We start from the raw sequence: 17,941 nt of genomic DNA, 5'->3' as shown, positions 1-17,941 counted from the left end.
CGGAAGAGGAGCAGCGTGCATTTCAGCAAGGCATTCAGGAAGTGGAGTCTTCATTTTCAGGCTGTGTATCCTGGGGGGGCTGCATCTATTTGTTGGTTTGGGGGCCGTGTTCACCATGGGAGCCGTTTGAGGCTCCTGCTTTTATTATCGGGGGCTGCCTCTATTTGGGGAGCGGTCTGCTGAGACCATGGTGGGAGCTGTGTGGGTCTGGAGAGTCCTTTGAGGCTCCTGCAGGGGCTTAAGGTTTTGGGGGGCTGTTTCATTTTTTCCTCGTGGGGAGCCGTATTGTATTTGGAGGCCGTTTTTCAATTTTTTTCCCCTGTGGGAGCCGTGTTGTAGTTGGGGGGCTGTTTCTCTTTCCCCATTGGGAGCCATGTTCTTCTGTGTGGGGTGATGAGGCTCCCTGCAACCTCATTAAGATGGCAGCCATTTTTGGAAGGTCCCTTCTTGGTGGTGCGGCAGCCATTTTGGTTTCTCTTTCTTCTATGCTTGAGGGCAGGTCTGGTGCACTCTTCACTGGTCTCGGTGGTTCCGATGGTGGAGCGGGCCCGTCGACAGGAGCTGCTAGAGCGAGGTCATCGTTGGTGCCTGCTGGAGTTACTGGTAAGGTTGGTGAGTTTTCTCAGGCCTTTTCTGGGTCTGTCTGGCCTTCCCGGCTGTGGGTGTGGGGTGCCCTTCCCCAACAGGTGCCAGCCAGTTGTCAATCTGGGCTTGGCCAATTGGACATTGTGGCCCTTATGGTGCTTGGCAGGGTGTGGGGCAACAGGATTTGGCAGGTTCCTTTATGGGGAGTTGGGGTGCACCATCTCCTTATGGGGCGGTTCCATTCACCACCTTACCGTTTGGGGATGTGGCTTTGCCTCTGGGGGACCATTTGTTGCCCGCAACTAGGGAAAAATATTTAAAGGGAGAGTATGTAGATATTTTCTCTTTCCTTTTTCGGGAGTTGGAGAAAAAGGACAAGGAAGATTTGGATGAAAAAGATAAAGAAAAATTGAAGAAGTGCAAGGTGGAGCGGACCTGGGCTAATTGGCTACCGTGTTTTTTTATCTATGCAGGGGTGATTGCGCGGGCACAGCCATGGAGGGCAGCTTCCCTTATACAATACATGGATATTATTTATAAAGGGTACTCGGCTTTTAGTGAGCCTGCCTGGCTGCAGTATGACAAAGAGTTCAGGATGAGGGCGGCCTTGTACTCTCCGCTGCTGGGACCACATTCACCAGCAGTTGTGGCTGCAGGTTATTTCTCCAGCACGACCAAATTTAGGTGACTGCTCTGACAGCGTCATTTAGTAGCTAAGTCTGGTTTAAGTTCTTCAGCTTTAGCAAACGCTTCCTGCAGTTCTGCGGAACAGGCGGTTCAACCCTGCCTGCTTTGTTGGGAGTTTGGTTCGCAGGGGGTGTGCAATCAAAAGGCCTGCCAGTTTAAGCACCAATGTCCCATGTGTGGCAGGCCTCAGTCATTCAATAACTGCCTGAAAGTTCAGAGGTCCAAGAGTAACAGGAAGCCAGCCCTCCCGCCCACCCTGTTTTTTATGTAGGCTGGGTAGGAATTTTTTGCTCCCCAGGTGATTGGCTTTGCTGGAGTGTGTTTTTCGCCTGCCCTACATAGCAAAGCAGTGGATTGCGGAATTGGCTATCAGGAGGTGCGGTTTAGAAATTGGTCACTTTGGTTTGGCAGGTTTTACTGCGTTAGGGTACTTTGTGGCTAGGGGAGGACCACGAAACATCCCCCTTTTGGGGAATTTGGGGTCTGGCATAAGCAACCTTGGGGTTTGATGACCCGGGTTGGGGAAAATGCAGACTGTCCTGGAGGCTCGACTAAAGGGTGCCTTCCATTGAGACGTGTGTCTGGTGGTTGGGCCCTCCAGGGCGGGCCTCCCTGCTGGGCTGGCCTGGTGGGAGCTATGTCTCATAGCTCTGGCTGGGGGCTGGGTCTCCCACCCGTTAATGGCAGGGGAGCGGTCTGTTGAGACCCCTAGCGTTGACCAGGCCACGCCTTTGGGTGTCCTTGCCATTGTGATTCTTATGATTAATAAAGTGGCCCTTAGTTATACCAAAACCTTGTGTCCAACTCTTCATTACGATCTTGGGGGGCAATATCTTTTCCCAGCAAGTCATCATATCTATAGTTCTGATTTGGTCTTAGAAGATTTGGATGAGTAAATGCTTCCACTGGGGAGACCCATCTTGGAATTTTTTTGATAAATTCTCATTTTTAACCATGACCACGTATGATACAAAGATTTCCGAAACCAATGGTTCTTAAAATAAGAATGTCCTTCAAGTCCTTAATACCATAGGTATGCATGCCAACCCATAGTAAGATCATGTCACTCTATCAACAGTTGTCTCTGTCATTCAGTAATATCCAATCTTTTACCCACAAAAGCACAGAAGCTTTATAATACAATTGCCAGAATTTCTCTTGTTGATCATTTGGGGCATAAATATTTGCCAGTAGATTTTTTTTTTGTCTACTGTGATCTCCACTAATAGAATTCTTCCATCTTCAGAGGCATACTGCAATCGTGGGTTTGAATTTATTCTTAATATATATTGCCACTCCCCTTTTCTTTTTATTCATATCTGTTGCTGTGAATAAGCTACCAAGTTTTTTATTTTTCAGAAGATGTTGGTCTTTAGTTAGAATATGGGTTTCTTGCAAACAAATTATGTCCATTTCCATTTTTATCAAATATCTGAAAGTCTTCCTCCTTTTGGCAAGAGAGCTGAGTCCATTCACATTAATAGAGACTATTGAAGCCTTTATGGATTTTGCTTATCATTATCCTTTTTATCTTTTTTGGTCTGCTGTCTTGCCAGATATCTCCGTGGTTCATTTGGGTTCTCTTCACCCAAGCTTTCTTCCTCCTCTCCCTCCTCCCTCTTTTCCCTTCACTCTAGCCAGAAAATTCTGAGCTTTGAAAATGGAGTTTATCCTGTATCTATTCTCCTGGTAAGTAAAAAGAAGGCCTTCCGGCATTAACCATGTATAGGGTATTTCTCTTTCTCTCAGAAAATCTGTTAAGGCTTGGTATTCTCTCCTCTTTTGTCTCACTGGCCAAGGTACCTCTCTTAGAATTTTCACCATGTTTCCAGCTTTCACCATGTTTCCAGCTTTCACCATGTTTCCAGCTTTCACCATGTTTCCAGCTTTCACCATGTTTCCAGCTATTCACCATGTTTCACCATGTTTCCAGCTATTCACCATGTTTCACCATGTTTCCAGCTCTTACTTGCTTCAAAGTATTGTCTCTGGTCCTCTTTCTTGTAAGCTTCAAATGGACTTTGCTAGGTAATTTGTTTTGTCTTGTATAACTTGATGGCACTCGTCTAACTTGGTCAAACTCTTCTTCCATCTTTTGAGGAGTCACCTGTGAAATTTCATCCAAGGCTTCACTTAATATTTTCTGCAAATCTTCAGTTTTCTATTCTGGTATGTTTTGAAACCTCAACATATAGTCAGCTCTATCTACTTCCAGCTGCAAAAGTCTAGATTCATGTATGTTCTGTTGTTTTCCCAGTTGTTCCACCTTTTGTGTATTATCTGTCACCTGGGTATCTAATACTTTTAGGGCTTTATTGGTCTCTGCTGTCTGTTTGCTGTTCTCCAAAAGCTCTTGTTTAATCTCTGCCATCTGTTCACCAATATTATCTACTTTACTAGTCAGCTGTGCTATGGTAGTCAACAAGGTATTTTGCATCTTTTTCATGTCTCCCTGCATGGTCGTAAATTTCCCTAGCCCAGATGGAGTGCTGGGTGATGGTATAGGTGGTTTTCCTTCTCGATTCTCTTTTTTTAACTGTTTCTTTAAAACCAATCACAGCTTTATTTTCCATTCTTATTAGAATAAATACACTCACAGCCACCAAGTCTATATGATGCCTCCTCAGAGTTTGTTTTGTAACTGTGTTCCTGTTTATAACAGATAAGCTAATCTCCACCAGGCAATACGGTTGTTATGAAGTGGTTTTAAAAGAAAAACAGCCATCTAGCTTCTATCAACAATTTGTCATACCCAAAACAGTAGTAAGAGTAATAATAAGCAAAGACTTTTTAGCAAAACATGATTAATAGTACATCGGCAAACAGTTCAATTAACTACAACAAAAACAATTCACTATAACCTCTGCCAATGATGGTTCAATTAAAATCCAAGTCACTATGGGATCTTTCAACTACTTTAAGGTATAAATTTGTAATCCAGGGCTGAATGCCCTATTTATAATCCAAGAATAAGATCAAAAATTAAAAAATTAAACAAATAATCCAAAAGAAAAATAAAACCAGGCACTCTCAAGCAGAAAAAGTAATAAAAATAAGGAAAAAACTCCAATTTTGATAAGCCAAGAGAGGAAGTGTGAAAAAAATGAATCTAAAGCTAAAAATATTAAAACCATATCAAAAAATATTCCAACCATAAGTAGAAAAGGGAAAAAAGGTAAAAGTAAAATTAAAGGGTTATATCCATAACATCCAATGTCAAGGAATTATAATCCACTTTAGAAATTGGCATAGATATTCTTCCAAGCAAAGAGCCTGTTATGTCTTATGGGTCAATATATAATGCCCACTAGCATTTAAAGGTCAAGTTGGAGCTCATATAAATTCATTCAGAGCTCTTCAGTTTAAGCTTCAAATTGCTTTTAAACCAGCTGTCCTTCACATCCATATATACTTACAAACAACTTTCCCAAAGTCAAAACTTTCCCCCCAGAAGGGAGTTTAAAACAAATCAATTAAATTCAGCCATCAAGTCTCTTCTACAATTAAAGATTGGTGTGGTTCTCATGCAGGTATTATAGATATCACCAAGATAGGCAGAAACTTTTAGAAGCCTTGAAGGAAAAGGAGAGAGAGTCCCCCCCCCTCAATTGTTTGCCTCCACTTGAATTCTGCTTCAGCTCTGGTTCTCCATTTCCCTGCTTGTCAAGAACAGTGCTTTAAAAGTCAGCAATAAGAAGAAAGAACACTTACAATTATAATAGTAAAGATGCAGCTTGTCTTGATGTTGCAGAGTCATTTAGATCAGGAAAGGAAAAAGGAAAAAGCCAGCAGTCGATCCTCAAGCCATTTAAAAATGGCGATCGGAACAACAAGGCTAGAAGCGAGCAGGATCCGGGGGTGGGGGGGGCAGCTGTCTCCACTGTCACCCCCGTTCAACTGCTCGAGCGCCTTGCCTTCTGGGACCCTTCCTGAGTCCCAGAGTTGAGTCACCTTTCATGGGGGACCCCTCAATCAGTTCAATTTAGCAGCGGCTCTGGACGTGCCAGTCTGAGCCACTCCTAATAGTGTGTCGCCAAAACCACAAGTCTGACCCCCTATGCTGGTCTTATAGGGACTGTTATTCCCAGCTTTTGTTTTTTTGGTCTCCTTCTAGCGTAGTCATGTTGTAAAGTGCATACATATGTATTTTATCTTTCTATGCAAATAAAGTATTAAGAGTTTTAATAAAAATGTGTGTGTAACATTTGTTAATGTCTTGTGGCTCTCAAGCATCTAACATGTATTCTATATGGCTCTTATATTGAGCAAGTTTGGCCACCCCTGATCCAGTCCAACCCCCTGCACAGTCCACAAATACTTCCCCCCCAAACCCTAAATGACCTCCACTCCATATTCAAAAGGTGGCAAACCCCCCCCACCACCACCACCACCAGGATCCTTGGTTAACTGGCCTGGAGAAAATTGCTTCCTGACCTGAAAGTGGGAGATCAGCTTTTCTCTGGGCGTGTAAGAAAGGGCCACAACAAGAACTAATCACTGATGCAACCCTTCTTGCCCTCTGTCTCATGATCTGCCTAAGTTCACAGAACCAACATTGCTGTCAGATGGCCATGTAGCCTCTCTTTGAAAACTTCCAAAGCCCACCATCTGCCAAGGAAGCCTGTTCCACTTAGGAACTGCTTTAACTGTCAGGAAGTTCTTTCTAATGTTTAGCTGAAAATTCTTCTGTTTTAATTTCAACCTGTTGGCTCTGGTCCAACCCTCTGGGGTAACAGAAAACAATGCCACACCATCCTCTATATATATCCTCTATAGCAGGGGTGGGGGACCTTTTTTCTGCCAAGGGCCATATGGATATTTTAATATCATTCGTGGGCCATACAAAATTATCAACTTAAAAAGCAGTGCTCCCCTGAGGGGGAATGATTCAGGCCAGCAAAATTAATGCAAATATTTTTTTTTTTAATTTGAAGTCATGTGGGGAGAGTCTAATTTGGCACACACACACACACACCCCAGCCCACTGCTCTAGGCAATACTTAGGTCCAGGGCTTTTTTTGTAGAAAAAGCCCAGCTGGAACTCATTAGCATATTAGACCACATCCCTTAATATTAATATATTAGGTCACACACTCATTAGCATATTAGGCCACACCATCTGGAAGTGCAAATTAAACTGGTAGTAGCTGGCTCCCACCCCCCACCCCTGCCACCCTTCCCTCCCTCCCCTTCATGCAGAAACTGCAGCTGCTCCCAGCAGACCTTTAAAGGCACCCACATACCCCAACAGCCGTCCTTCACAATGCCCACCACTCAGACTCAACAAAGAGAGGGAGGGAGGGAGAAGAAATTGAAAAAAGGGAAAATAAAGAAATGAAGGAAGAAAGGGAAATGAAATGGAGGGGAAAAGGTAATAAAGGAAAATAAAGAAACGGGGAAGAAAAGGAAATAAATGGAAATAAAGAAGAAGAAGAAGAATTGCAGATTTATACCCCGCCCTTCTCTCTGAATCAGAGACTCAGAGCGGCTTACAATCTCCTTTATCTTCTCCCCCCACAACAGACACCCTGTGAGGTGGGTGGGGCTGAGAAGGCTCTCACAGCAGCTGCCCTTTCAAGGACAACCTCTGCCAGAGCTATGTCTAACCCAAGGCCATTCCAGCAGGTGCAAGTGGAGGAGTGGGGAATCAAACCTGGTTCCCCCAGATAAGAGTCCACACACTTAACCACTACACCAAACTGGGGAGAAAAGGGGAGTAGAAGTGGGGGAAAAGGGAAATAAAGGGGAGAAGTAAGGGAAATAAAGAAATGTGGGGAAGAGATGGAAAGAAATGGAAATAAAGAAATGGGGGGAATAAAAGGAAATAAAGAAATGTGGTGAAGAAAGGGAAAGAAATGGAAATAAAGAAATGGAAGAAGAAAGAGTAATAAAGAAAAACAAAGAAAAAGGGAAGAAAGTAAAATAAAGGGAAATAAAGAAATGGGGGGAAGAAATGGAAAGAAAGGGAAAGAAAGAAGGGGGGAAGAAAAGGGAATTAAAATAAAACAAATGGGGGGAAGAAATAGAAAGAAAGGGAAATAAAGAAATGAGGGGAAAACTTACCTGAACTGTGGCAGTGACTTTTCCAGACCCCGCAGTGATCTTGGCCATTCAGCCAGGCCCCAGAGAGGTCACCACACAGTGTGGCTGGTTTCCTCAATCCTTGCCAGCCAGCTGAGCCATGAGGAGGTCTCTGCACAGTGTGGCTGGGCCCCACAATCTTTACTAGCCAGCTGGGCCCCAGGGAGGCCACCATGTGGCTTGGCTTGGCCCAGCAATTTCCAAGGGCCAGACCAAGTGATCTTGAGGGCCGTAAATGGCCCTCAGGCCAGACATTCCCCACCCCTGCTCTATAGAGTGGCACCTGATGAGATGATGTCACTTCCAGATTGCACTGGAAGTGGTCTAATAGTGTCTTCATGCTGCTCATTGCTTCCCTCCCATTTCCCCTAGCATCATTTCTATTTTTCTGTTGCTGTTTCTTGCTGCTTTCTGTATTTTTTCTACTTCATCCCACAGTCACTTCTTCCTTGATTCCCTGTTAACAATTTCTAACATCTCCCAATGAGGACAATACAAAGTCTTAGACCAAATTATCAGAAAAGTAATTTATTTTAACAATTGTTCTGTTGCTAAATGAGATGTTGAAGTAAGGAAAAAAGTCTTTGTAGTTCTCTCCAAACTATTTCCCCCTTTTATACAATTTAATACTGTACATTAAATAGTTAAATTATGAATATTTGTATCTTGAAGTCCAGTGATATTTTGTGCAAACAAATATTGTTGTATATACATATCTCCATGAATGGTTCTCTGTGCTCAATTTTTTTTTGCACTGACACATCATGCCCACTGAATATATCCAAATTTGGGTCCCCCCCCCCCAATAAGTCAAAGGGGACTGGTTCACACTTTATATGTGTATGTGTAATATCAGTGAATATCATAAGGTCTGAAACCATGACCAGTGAATTACCACTGACTGCAACTCCCTTAAGGTGTTCCTTTACTAATTTTACTAAAGAAGATAACCTTCATGGTTTGCTTGGCTTTCTTTTGTTTGAGAGGCCTGAAAGGGGATTTTGTTTACCCTAAGGAAGCTTGTTCTTTTAAAAGTTGAAATAAACCTTGGTGTAATCAAAGATTTCAGGTTTTCACGGCTGGTAACATCATTAGGGATTGTAGAATCTTTCGGGCTCAAGTGCCGTGTTCTACTGGAGAAAGTTTTCCTTCCAGACGTTTCATTCTCAGCTGCGGAGAACATCCTCAGTGGCGTTGCAGCCGGAGCAGGCGCTCTGACCTTCTTGGCTGCTGTGCATTGAGTGGGGCCAGGGCTGCTGGAGAGCTGCTATTTATAGGCTGGAGGGGCTGTGATGAAAGGGCAATTGGTTTGTGGATGTGCCCATTGTTTGGTGGGGCTTCCTGGAAGGGTAGTGATAAGGAAACTGGCTGTTGAATGTGGCCATTGTTCTGTGTTAATTGCTGGGAGGGTTGGAAGGGGTGTGAAGATAAGGAAGATGGTTGTTGACTGTGCTGATTGTTCTGTGGAATGTGCTGGTTGTTCTGTGACTTTCTGCAATTTATAGTCTGTAGGGTGTTTTGCAGAGCAGGGTACCAAGATTGGTGGATGAAAATGCCTTCTTCCTTTCTGTTAAAATTGTGCTGGTGTTTGTAAATCTCTTGGTGTAGCTGAACCACCAAAAACTTGGTGTAGTCACCAAAACCTTGGTGTAGCTGAACCACCATCTAGTCACTTTGATCCACCACCCAAGGCTTCATTCAGTGTGTTAGGAAGCCAACTAGGCATCAAGTGACAGCTGGGTTAATGGTTTTGAGGATGGGAAAGATAATGGAAATCAGAGGCATTAGTATGTCTGCAATAGTAAAAGTCATTTGAGAAGGTTCATAGACTCAGAGATAGAGTATTTGCTATATAAGTAGAAGCTCCTTGGTCCAACTTTTGGCATTTCCATTTATAAAGGATCCCAGGTAGTAGGGCTGAAAAGAGCCTTGTCTGAGATACCAGCAACAATGTCAAAACAGCCCTGCTGAATCAAACCCAAAGTCAAACTAGTCCAGCAACAAGTTTCTTCCAAAGGCCACAAGAAATCCCACAAGAAAGCAATAACTTTCCTCTGCTCCTTCTCCTCAGCAACTGGTATTCAACAGCATAATGGGATTATATCAATAAAGGGATTGATATCATATTGATGTCCACTGATAGGTCCACCCTTTTTGAGTTGTAATGGTACCCAGTTAAAACCATATGTACTGCTGACCACTGCCACTTCTTGTGGTAACAAATTCCATTCTATGTTTTCTTAAGAAGTATGTCCTTAATTAAATTACCCTGAATTCTGATATTAAGGAAGAACTGCTGACAATCAAATTAGGCAATACTGTGTGGGCTGAGTAGGGATGTGTATTTAGATATATCCAAACTGAAAATATATCCAAAAATACGTTATGGATATATTTCATTTGTATTTGGGTCTCCAGATGGCATCTGGAATTTTCAGAGATACTGTTAAATGGGTCCCAAAAAATCCTGGAAATATTTAGGCTTAACCAGGAGTATCAGGAGCAAGCATTTGAAGGCTTCTAGGATTGGTTTTCTTCTTTTTTTCTCCTTTTTTTAAACCTGTGTGGCTGTGTTTTCCTGGGATTGGTACTGGCTTGCCAGGTTGATATGTCTTAAATTATGTCCTTTTAAATTATTTTTGTAGATTTTGCAGAGTTGAGTTATTTGCAGAAGTTGCAGAGGATTCTTGGGTTTGACATTGTAGTAGATTCTCAGGTTGTACCTTGACTGGATCCTCTCATTTTACATATGCTAGGTTTGCAACAGTATTCCTATTGGGGTTGACTTTGGTGATTCTTAGGTTGTACACCGGCACAGGTTCTTCGGTTTTACTTTGTTTCCCTACAGAATCAATGGAAGATGGCTGGGGGCACCTCGTTCATGAGCCCATAGAATTGGTCCAACTGACTTGAAATTTAGGAGTTATTAGAGGGCAGGCATTAGTAGCTCTGCTGATATTTTGGTGCCATTAACTTTAAAAACAGCCCCTCCAGTACCCCTCCCCCCCCCCCGCCAATTCCTCATAGGGAATTACAGAGTTGAAAAATATTGGAATCCAGGAGGGTGGAGAAACAGATTTAAATACCAAACAAATATCTGGAACCAGGGAATCTGGGAACACTGTTTGTTTATGTATTTTTGGCTCCCCGATATCCAGACAAAAAAAAGTTTTGTTTTGTTTTGTTTGTTCCAGCTGCGTATCTCTGTGGTATGTCAGCTTCATCAGCTTACATATTATTCAACTAAATTGATTTACTGCTTAATTTGTTGGGACCAATTTTCTTTGGCAGTGTTTTTTATAAGACAATGGAAATTAAATGCGCATGTTTTGCAACTGTAATAGGAAATGAAAAATAAAATAATTAGTGTAGCATTTTATTCTGAAGGATGGTTTCCATTTGTTTATTGAGTTGTACAGTTTTCTTATACTTCATTCGGTTATATTAAGAAGGCCCACAGATTGAGTTTGCAAATTAATATAAACTCAGTCAGTCAGTTATAAAGCAGATAATTCAAAAAGCTTTAAAATATTGTTGTTCTAGTAATTCTTGTTCCAGTATCCCTTGGCAAAATATACTGAAGTATTAGCATGTTTCTGGACTAGGGTGGTTTGCTCCACAAGGCAGATCATGAGACACAAAACTTACATTCCATGTGTCCTAAAGAACCTGTCACTGATATGCATGTGCCTTTTTCATGGACATGCAATAATGGTCATATCAGCTTTTCCACCCCCCCATCTAGATCTAGTTCAACTTCAATAGAAAACTCGAATCATATGCCCACTAGAAGAAACAAAGAAGGGGGAAAAAGCTTTGTCATTTTTTTTTTAAATCCATTCATCTGTGTTATCTGTGTTATTTCAACCTTTGCTATATTTATGCATCTTGACTCTAATTAGCCCTTCCTGGCAACTAACCCCCTACCTATATATAATGCTTCAGGAAATCTGTTTCAATGTATCTGAGAAAGTGTGCATCTACACATGCTAAGTCTCTCCATTCTCACTTATACTCAGAATTGAACTTTGTTGGTCTTGGAGGACAGGAACCCAAATTTAGGTGTCACATCTGTTTGTTAATTCTTGTATTTATATGCTAATCTGCTGCTTTAATCCAATCTCAGTTATACTTACTGCCCAGTTACTTATGCATCTCAGGTTCTCTCCCCGATAATCTGGTTTCAATAACAACCCAAACAATCAAGACAATGAGCAATGGGGCAACTCCAGCTGTTTCGTCCTTATCTTAAGTGCTGGACAGGAAGATTTCTCCCCCTACTCTGTCATCTAAAGTACTCAGCCATCAATACTTGCATATCTAAATCCTCAATCTCCCTACAGAAACACTTCCCCTTGATACTTTAAACTGTAATGCAAAAGAAGCAAAACTGCTCTCCACAATGCACACAATAAAACCCCTTTCAAATTAGCTCATCTCAAGGTTTTCATCCCTCCCACATTCCAATGCTGACACCTTTTCCCCTTCTCAGTCTTAGCAAAACTATATAAAAAGTTATCCTTTCATCCAGTTTGTAGAAGGTTTTGGATCCCACCATGTTACCCAGCTGGAAATTTGGCTTCTCTACTTTCTCAACGACCGTTTTCGCACACAGCTTACCACACAGTCACAATCCTGTTCCCTCCGCAGCGTCCGGTCGGATTTCCCACCATCTGCGCCAAAGTTACAGGAAGTGCCGTGGGTTTTGCATAGCAAACGTAAACCGCTAAAACCCAGTTTACGTTCGTTACGCAAAAGCTATGGCACTTCCTGTAACTCTGGCGCAGATGGTGGGAAATCTGACCGGACGCTGCGGAGGGAACAGGATTGTGACTGCGTGGTAAGCTGTGTGCGAAAACGGTCACCCTGTTTTGCTGCACTTCTCCTGGGCTGCCTGACTATCTTTAGGAAGCAAGCTTGTATGTCTTTGATTCTCGCCTTTCATTTTCTCTCTTAGTAGCAGATAGTTTATTAAGGAAAGGGTTTAAACTATGTTAGGACCATAACCTGTGTATTTCTTTTCTGTAGCACTTCTATTTTTATTTTCCTGAGTTAATTCCATCCTCTTTTTGTTAATTTAATAAATCTATTTTATTTATTTTTGTTTAAAAAGCTTGTTTGTTGTTCAGTTGCACAGTTGAGTCTGACTCTTTGCGACCCCATGGACAAAGTCACGCCAGGCCCTCCTGTGTTCCACCATCCTCCGAAGTCTGCTCAAATTTGTGTTTGTTACATCAGTAACACTGTCCAGCCATCTCATCTTTTGCCATCCCCTTCTTCTTTTGCCTTCTGTCTTTCCTAGCATCAGGATCTTCTCCAGTGAGTGCTCCCTTCACATTTGGTGGCCAAAGTATTTGAGCTTCAGCTTCAGCATCTGACCTTCCAGGGAACAGTCTGGGTTGATTTCCCTTAGGACAGACTGATTGGATCTTCTTGCAGTCCAAGGGACTCTCAGGAGTCTTCTCCAGCACCACAACTCAAAAGCATCTATTCTTCTGCGCTCAGCCTTTCTTATGGTCCAGCTCTCACAGCCATACATTACTACTGGGAATGCCATCGCTTTGACTATATGGACTTTGGTTGGCAGGGTGATGTCTCTACTTTTTACTATACTGCCCAGGTTCACCATAGCTGTCCTCCCAAGGAGCAAACATCTTTTGATTTCATGGCTACAGTCACCATCTGCTGTGATCTTGGATCCCAAGCTTATCTTCCTTCATTTCTTTTGAACACTGGTCTGTATCTCAACCTTAATAGATGTAGTTTTATGATTTCGGTAATTAATACCCCACACTACATATATTTTCTCTTTGCTAGCAGAAGGACGCTTTTGCAAGCTACATGGGTGCATATGTATGAGTGATTTGGGTAACAAGGATACAGGAGAAAGTGAAATGACCCTCACAAGACCTTGTGGGTTCCCTGTTTGTTGATATCTGTTTAATAAATGCAATTTAAAAAAAAATCTTTTATTCACTGAACTCAGGACTGTATACAAGCATTCCTCTAGGCAAAATGAGAACAGTAGGGCACCTACAAAATTCTGACTCACAAGACTTAAAGAAGCTGGTTTAATGGCTGTTTGAGATAAAGTCAATTTAAAAGACATGTGACCTTTCAGCGAACCTTATCCAGCTAAGAATTGTGCTATGAAATTCCAAACTGCTTTCCAAGTACTAAATGAGTTGTGAGGAGTTGTGTGAGTCTGCAAAAACAGAGAGCAAGGCAGGACAAGTGAAAATGAAACCCACATGAAACATTCTTCACAATGGAGAGCTGAGAACATGGTTAGAGTTTCAAAAGTGACTATTTCAGCTATAGTTTGTAATGCATTACAACACCCATAATTGCAAAGAACCCTTCAGGTAAAGGTAGTCCCCTGGGCAAGCACCAGTTGTGTTAAGCCAAATGCCCTCAAAACAACGTTGGGGAATTAGTTAGGTGGGCACCTGGCTCATTAGGAATCTTTTTACCAATTTATACCAGGCTCAACCATCCAGAGGGTAAATGCTCAATAAAAAGGACTCTAATTTAATAAAAACCAATTGTAATTTATTTAGAATAATAGTTCTTTCACACAAGATAAAAATACAATACAATCACACATTCACACAGGCCTAAGAAACACAGATAGATTGATAGGGGAACATGTAAGGGTAAACAGACAGGGTAATATTTACCATCGTAGTCTTCGAGGAAGGTTCCAATGGTGACATAAGAGGACAGGGGAAATGGACCCAAAACTGTGGCCAGAATTGGGGATGGATCTAGACAGCGGAACTGGGATACTGTTAGATGCACACATGAGCGGAGTTGGGTCAGAGGTTATAAGGCCTCACCTCAGCCCTTAGGGGATGGGAGGCAACGGGAAGAGAGATGGGAGGCTCTGTGATGACCATGAAGGCTGGACTTTAGCAGAGCCAATGGTGAGTCCTTTGGTGACATCCAATTGGGTGTTTGCTTTGACCAATGAACTTCACCTTCGTCCTGGGCAACCTGGAAACTTCCAGGTTGCGACAGGGCCTGGGGCGGCTCCAAAGGTGTCAGTATGGAAATGGCTAGGTACTTGGGATTAAGTGGGCTTATCTGGGAAGGTGACAATAGGGAATCAAATATTGACCTAGGTATCACCCGGGTAAGACAAAAGACTTGGTTGATGGAGGAGAAGTTCTTCCTCTTTTCTCATCGTCTTCTGGGCAAGAGTTATTGTTTAGGGTATTGCTAGGCAATCAGGACTAACAGTTGAGCTATTAATCCATTCATGGAGCAAATGGGTTGCTTGCGGGCTAAGGGTGACTCAGGGTGTGTACGTGAGCTTCTCACTATGAAGGAATGAAGTCCAGCCTGGCAGGAAGATGGCTACAAGTGGTGTTAGCGAGACACAGTAGATTCCATGCTCAGCGCTTCAACACTGGTCGCTTGGAAAGCTCCGTGGCGGCGCAGCTTCTTCCCCACCATGGCGCACCCACGTAGTGACGGGGAAACGTCCGTGCACGTTGGCAAGCACTCTACACCGGTTTAGAATGCCTGCACACTTTGGCTGTTTACACACATGAGTCCCTTTTAGTCCCTGGATGGTTTTGCTCACACCCTCTGGCCAAAGGTGTGTGGGCTCACTTCTCCAGGCGCCCTGGCAACCATGCTGGTGACTATGATATTGGGGAAAGAGGGGTCTTTTCACAGTTGTTTCCGACTCTGGGGTGGCGTTGCTTTTACAAAGTTTTCATGGCAGATTTTTTATGGGGTGGTTTGCCATTGCCTTCCCCAATCATCTACACTTCGCCCCCATCCTCCAGCAAACTGGGTACTCATTTTACAGACCTCAGAAAGATGGAAGGCTGAGTCAACCTTGAGCTGGCTACTTGAACCCGGCTTCTGCTGGGATTGAACTCAGGTTGTGAGCAGAGCTTAGGCCTGCAGTATTGCAGCTTTACCACTCTGCACCACAGGGGTCTTAAATAACTCTTCACTTAACATTTAAGTGTGATATATGGAGCACAGGTCCATCAGTGGCTATTAGCCACAGTGTATGTGTGTATATAAAATTTTTTGCCACTGTGTGACACAGAGTGTTGGACTTGATGGGCCGTTGGCCTGATCCAACATGGCTTCTCTTATGTTCTTACGGATAGATCTATTCATACATACATTTTACAAAAACATTGTATGTGCATGAACATGCAAACACACACATACAATAATGTTCTGTCCAATTGAATGGCTTTTATTCCACTTTTTTCCATGGTGGAATTCAATCTAATGCACGTAGGAGTCTGAAGTAGTTTACCATCCAAACATGAACTAGACCCAGACATGCTAAGTTTCAGTGAAGTCACGGTATAAGTGACACAAAGTCTGGATTCCCATCCCAGCCTGGGCCCCTGTTCCCTGCCACCACTTTATAGGATGGTGGTGCAGGAATGGAGTGTGTGTGATCTGGCATCATGCCAATGTGCAATGTCACTTCCACCATTAAACTGGACATGATATCACATCAGTGCTATGATCTAGAACACTTTTTGGGCAAATCCTAGAGTATCAGCCCAATGTGATGGTGTCAATTCTGATTTTGCATCAGAAGTGGTGAAGTGCATTGGTGAGATGCCAAATAGCTTGTGCCCACCCCTCAGATTCTCCTGCAGGGGTGCAATCTTGGGCTTGCAACCCTATCACTGTATCATGTGTTTTCATAGCATAAGAGAGTGTGGTATGTATTGTGCAGCTCCTTGGTCCACATAACCCATAGTAAGCCAGCATGACCTTGAATACCCAGGTTCAACTCTCCACTTTGCCCTGAAACTCAGTGGATGATCTTTGGCCAGTCATTCTCTGTCAACCTAAGGCCTATTATGCATGGGTATTTTGCCTCACTTTTGCCATGCATTGCCGTTGGGTTTTCTTTTTCATTCTGCTTTGATTTATCACCAGTGCTCAGTTCATTTTCTGGTCACTGTTTCCCCAGGTTTTCTGAGAATGGCTTTGTGCCTATTCTTTCCTTGTTTTGCTTCTGAGCTGAAGGTAATTCAAAAGCATACATATTCCCTCAGATTTTCCCTCCTTGCCCTTACCTGCCCCCTCTATGGTCACTTCTTGCCCACATCAAGATCATTCTGCCCACTCTGCACATTCTGCCATCCTCCTCCTTTCATAGGTGTGTATAAGCTCCATTTCTGTCTCATTTTTTTACAAGCAGCATGAGTCTAGTGATATGAAACTTGCACTGGTCTCATGTGACTTGTCAAAAAAATTAAAATGATAGGGGAAAGTTTAAAAGAAGCTGCATGAAGTTTAGTTCCCTGCTTCAGCGGTGGGGTGTGGGGGGGAGAGAAATAGGAAGCCCAAAGCTTTGAGAACATTTTCCCCTTTAATGAAGAATTTTGACAGTCTCTGGATGCCTAACATTACAGTGGCAGAAGTCAGTCTGCTACAAACAACCAATCCTGGTATTGCTTCACAGAAATAACTACAATAATAAAATGCAGGCTGGTGCCCAGCCCCAAGGGGTTACAGGCACTGCTGCTGTTTGTGCCCTTGGGAGCCAAGGATGGCAAGCCACCTCTGGCAGGGAATGTACACTGGGATATGATGTTGCTGCAGCTGCTGTTCATCTACACGGGGCTGCTGAGCCAAGCAAAAGGCTTGGTCAATGTAGAACTGGATGGTGGCACCAAAGTGCTTTGTGCTGTGAATGCGATGTGCAAAACCACAGAGAAGCAGGGGACTCAGCAGCTTTGACAGTGGTGGAAGGTCCAGAATTGGCTGGTGTGTGACTTCTGGTGGGCACCTTTCTCCAGGCTTGGAGCCCATTGGTGGTCAAGTAACTGAGAGTCAGAGCTGAGCCTGGTGCTGCAAGAGGTTTTGGAACCAGCCATACACTTGTCACACTACTCACAGGCACCGGTGGAGATCAGCATGCTGCTCTTGGAGGATGGTGGCCACACTGTACATCATGGATGTGGTCTGACCAAAGCTGGTATTGAGCTCTATGACCTTGTGGTGGCCTTCACACCCTGCCGGGTGCCAGCAGAGGGCAAGTGGATGCTGTAGCCCCATGAACCTGAAGAGTCCACTGCTGCCTTTCTCATTGTTCTGCACCTGCCCTTGTTCAACCAGTTCTCAAAGCTGCTAGGAACTGGCAAGGGATGGCCCCGGGCAGATGAGTGCAACCTGTGCACCTGAGGATCAATGGCTGCCAGTGCCTCTGCCCTCTGCTGTGCCAAAGCCTCCTGTGTGCTAAGTGCAGAATAGCTGATACCCAAGAGCCATCAGAGAGAGAAGCAGTTGACCTTCCTGATGCTACCACTTAAATCTGGATCAAGGCGGTTCGGCGGTGCTGCTGTTGTTAGACCTATCGGCTGCATTCGATATGGTTGACCATCAGTTACTGACCCGCTGCCTTGCTGATGCAGGGATTCAGGGGCTGGCCTTGCAATGGCTTTCCTCTTTCCTTGATGGTCAGGGACAAAGGGTGGCGATTGGGGAAGAACTGTCCCAGAGGCGTCCACTTAATTGTGGGGTGCCTCAGAGGGAGGTCCTCTCCCTGATGTTATTTAACATCTACATGCACCCCTTGCCCAGATTGCCCAGA

General features: G+C 43.5%; 1 pseudogene; it reads left to right on the top strand.

The window, feature by feature from the left end:
- Window positions 1-17,660, top strand: part of LOC132589584 (exosome complex component MTR3-like) — a 49,231-nt pseudogene extending 31,571 nt beyond the window's left edge.
- The last annotated feature ends 281 nt before the right edge of the window (window positions 17,661-17,941 follow it).

This window comes from Heteronotia binoei, chromosome 21 (assembly GCF_032191835.1).
Source record: "Heteronotia binoei isolate CCM8104 ecotype False Entrance Well chromosome 21, APGP_CSIRO_Hbin_v1, whole genome shotgun sequence".
Taxonomy (NCBI): domain Eukaryota; kingdom Metazoa; phylum Chordata; class Lepidosauria; order Squamata; family Gekkonidae; genus Heteronotia; species Heteronotia binoei.
Note: the sequence above shows the minus strand (reverse complement) of the source record. Positions and strands in the feature narration are given on the sequence as shown.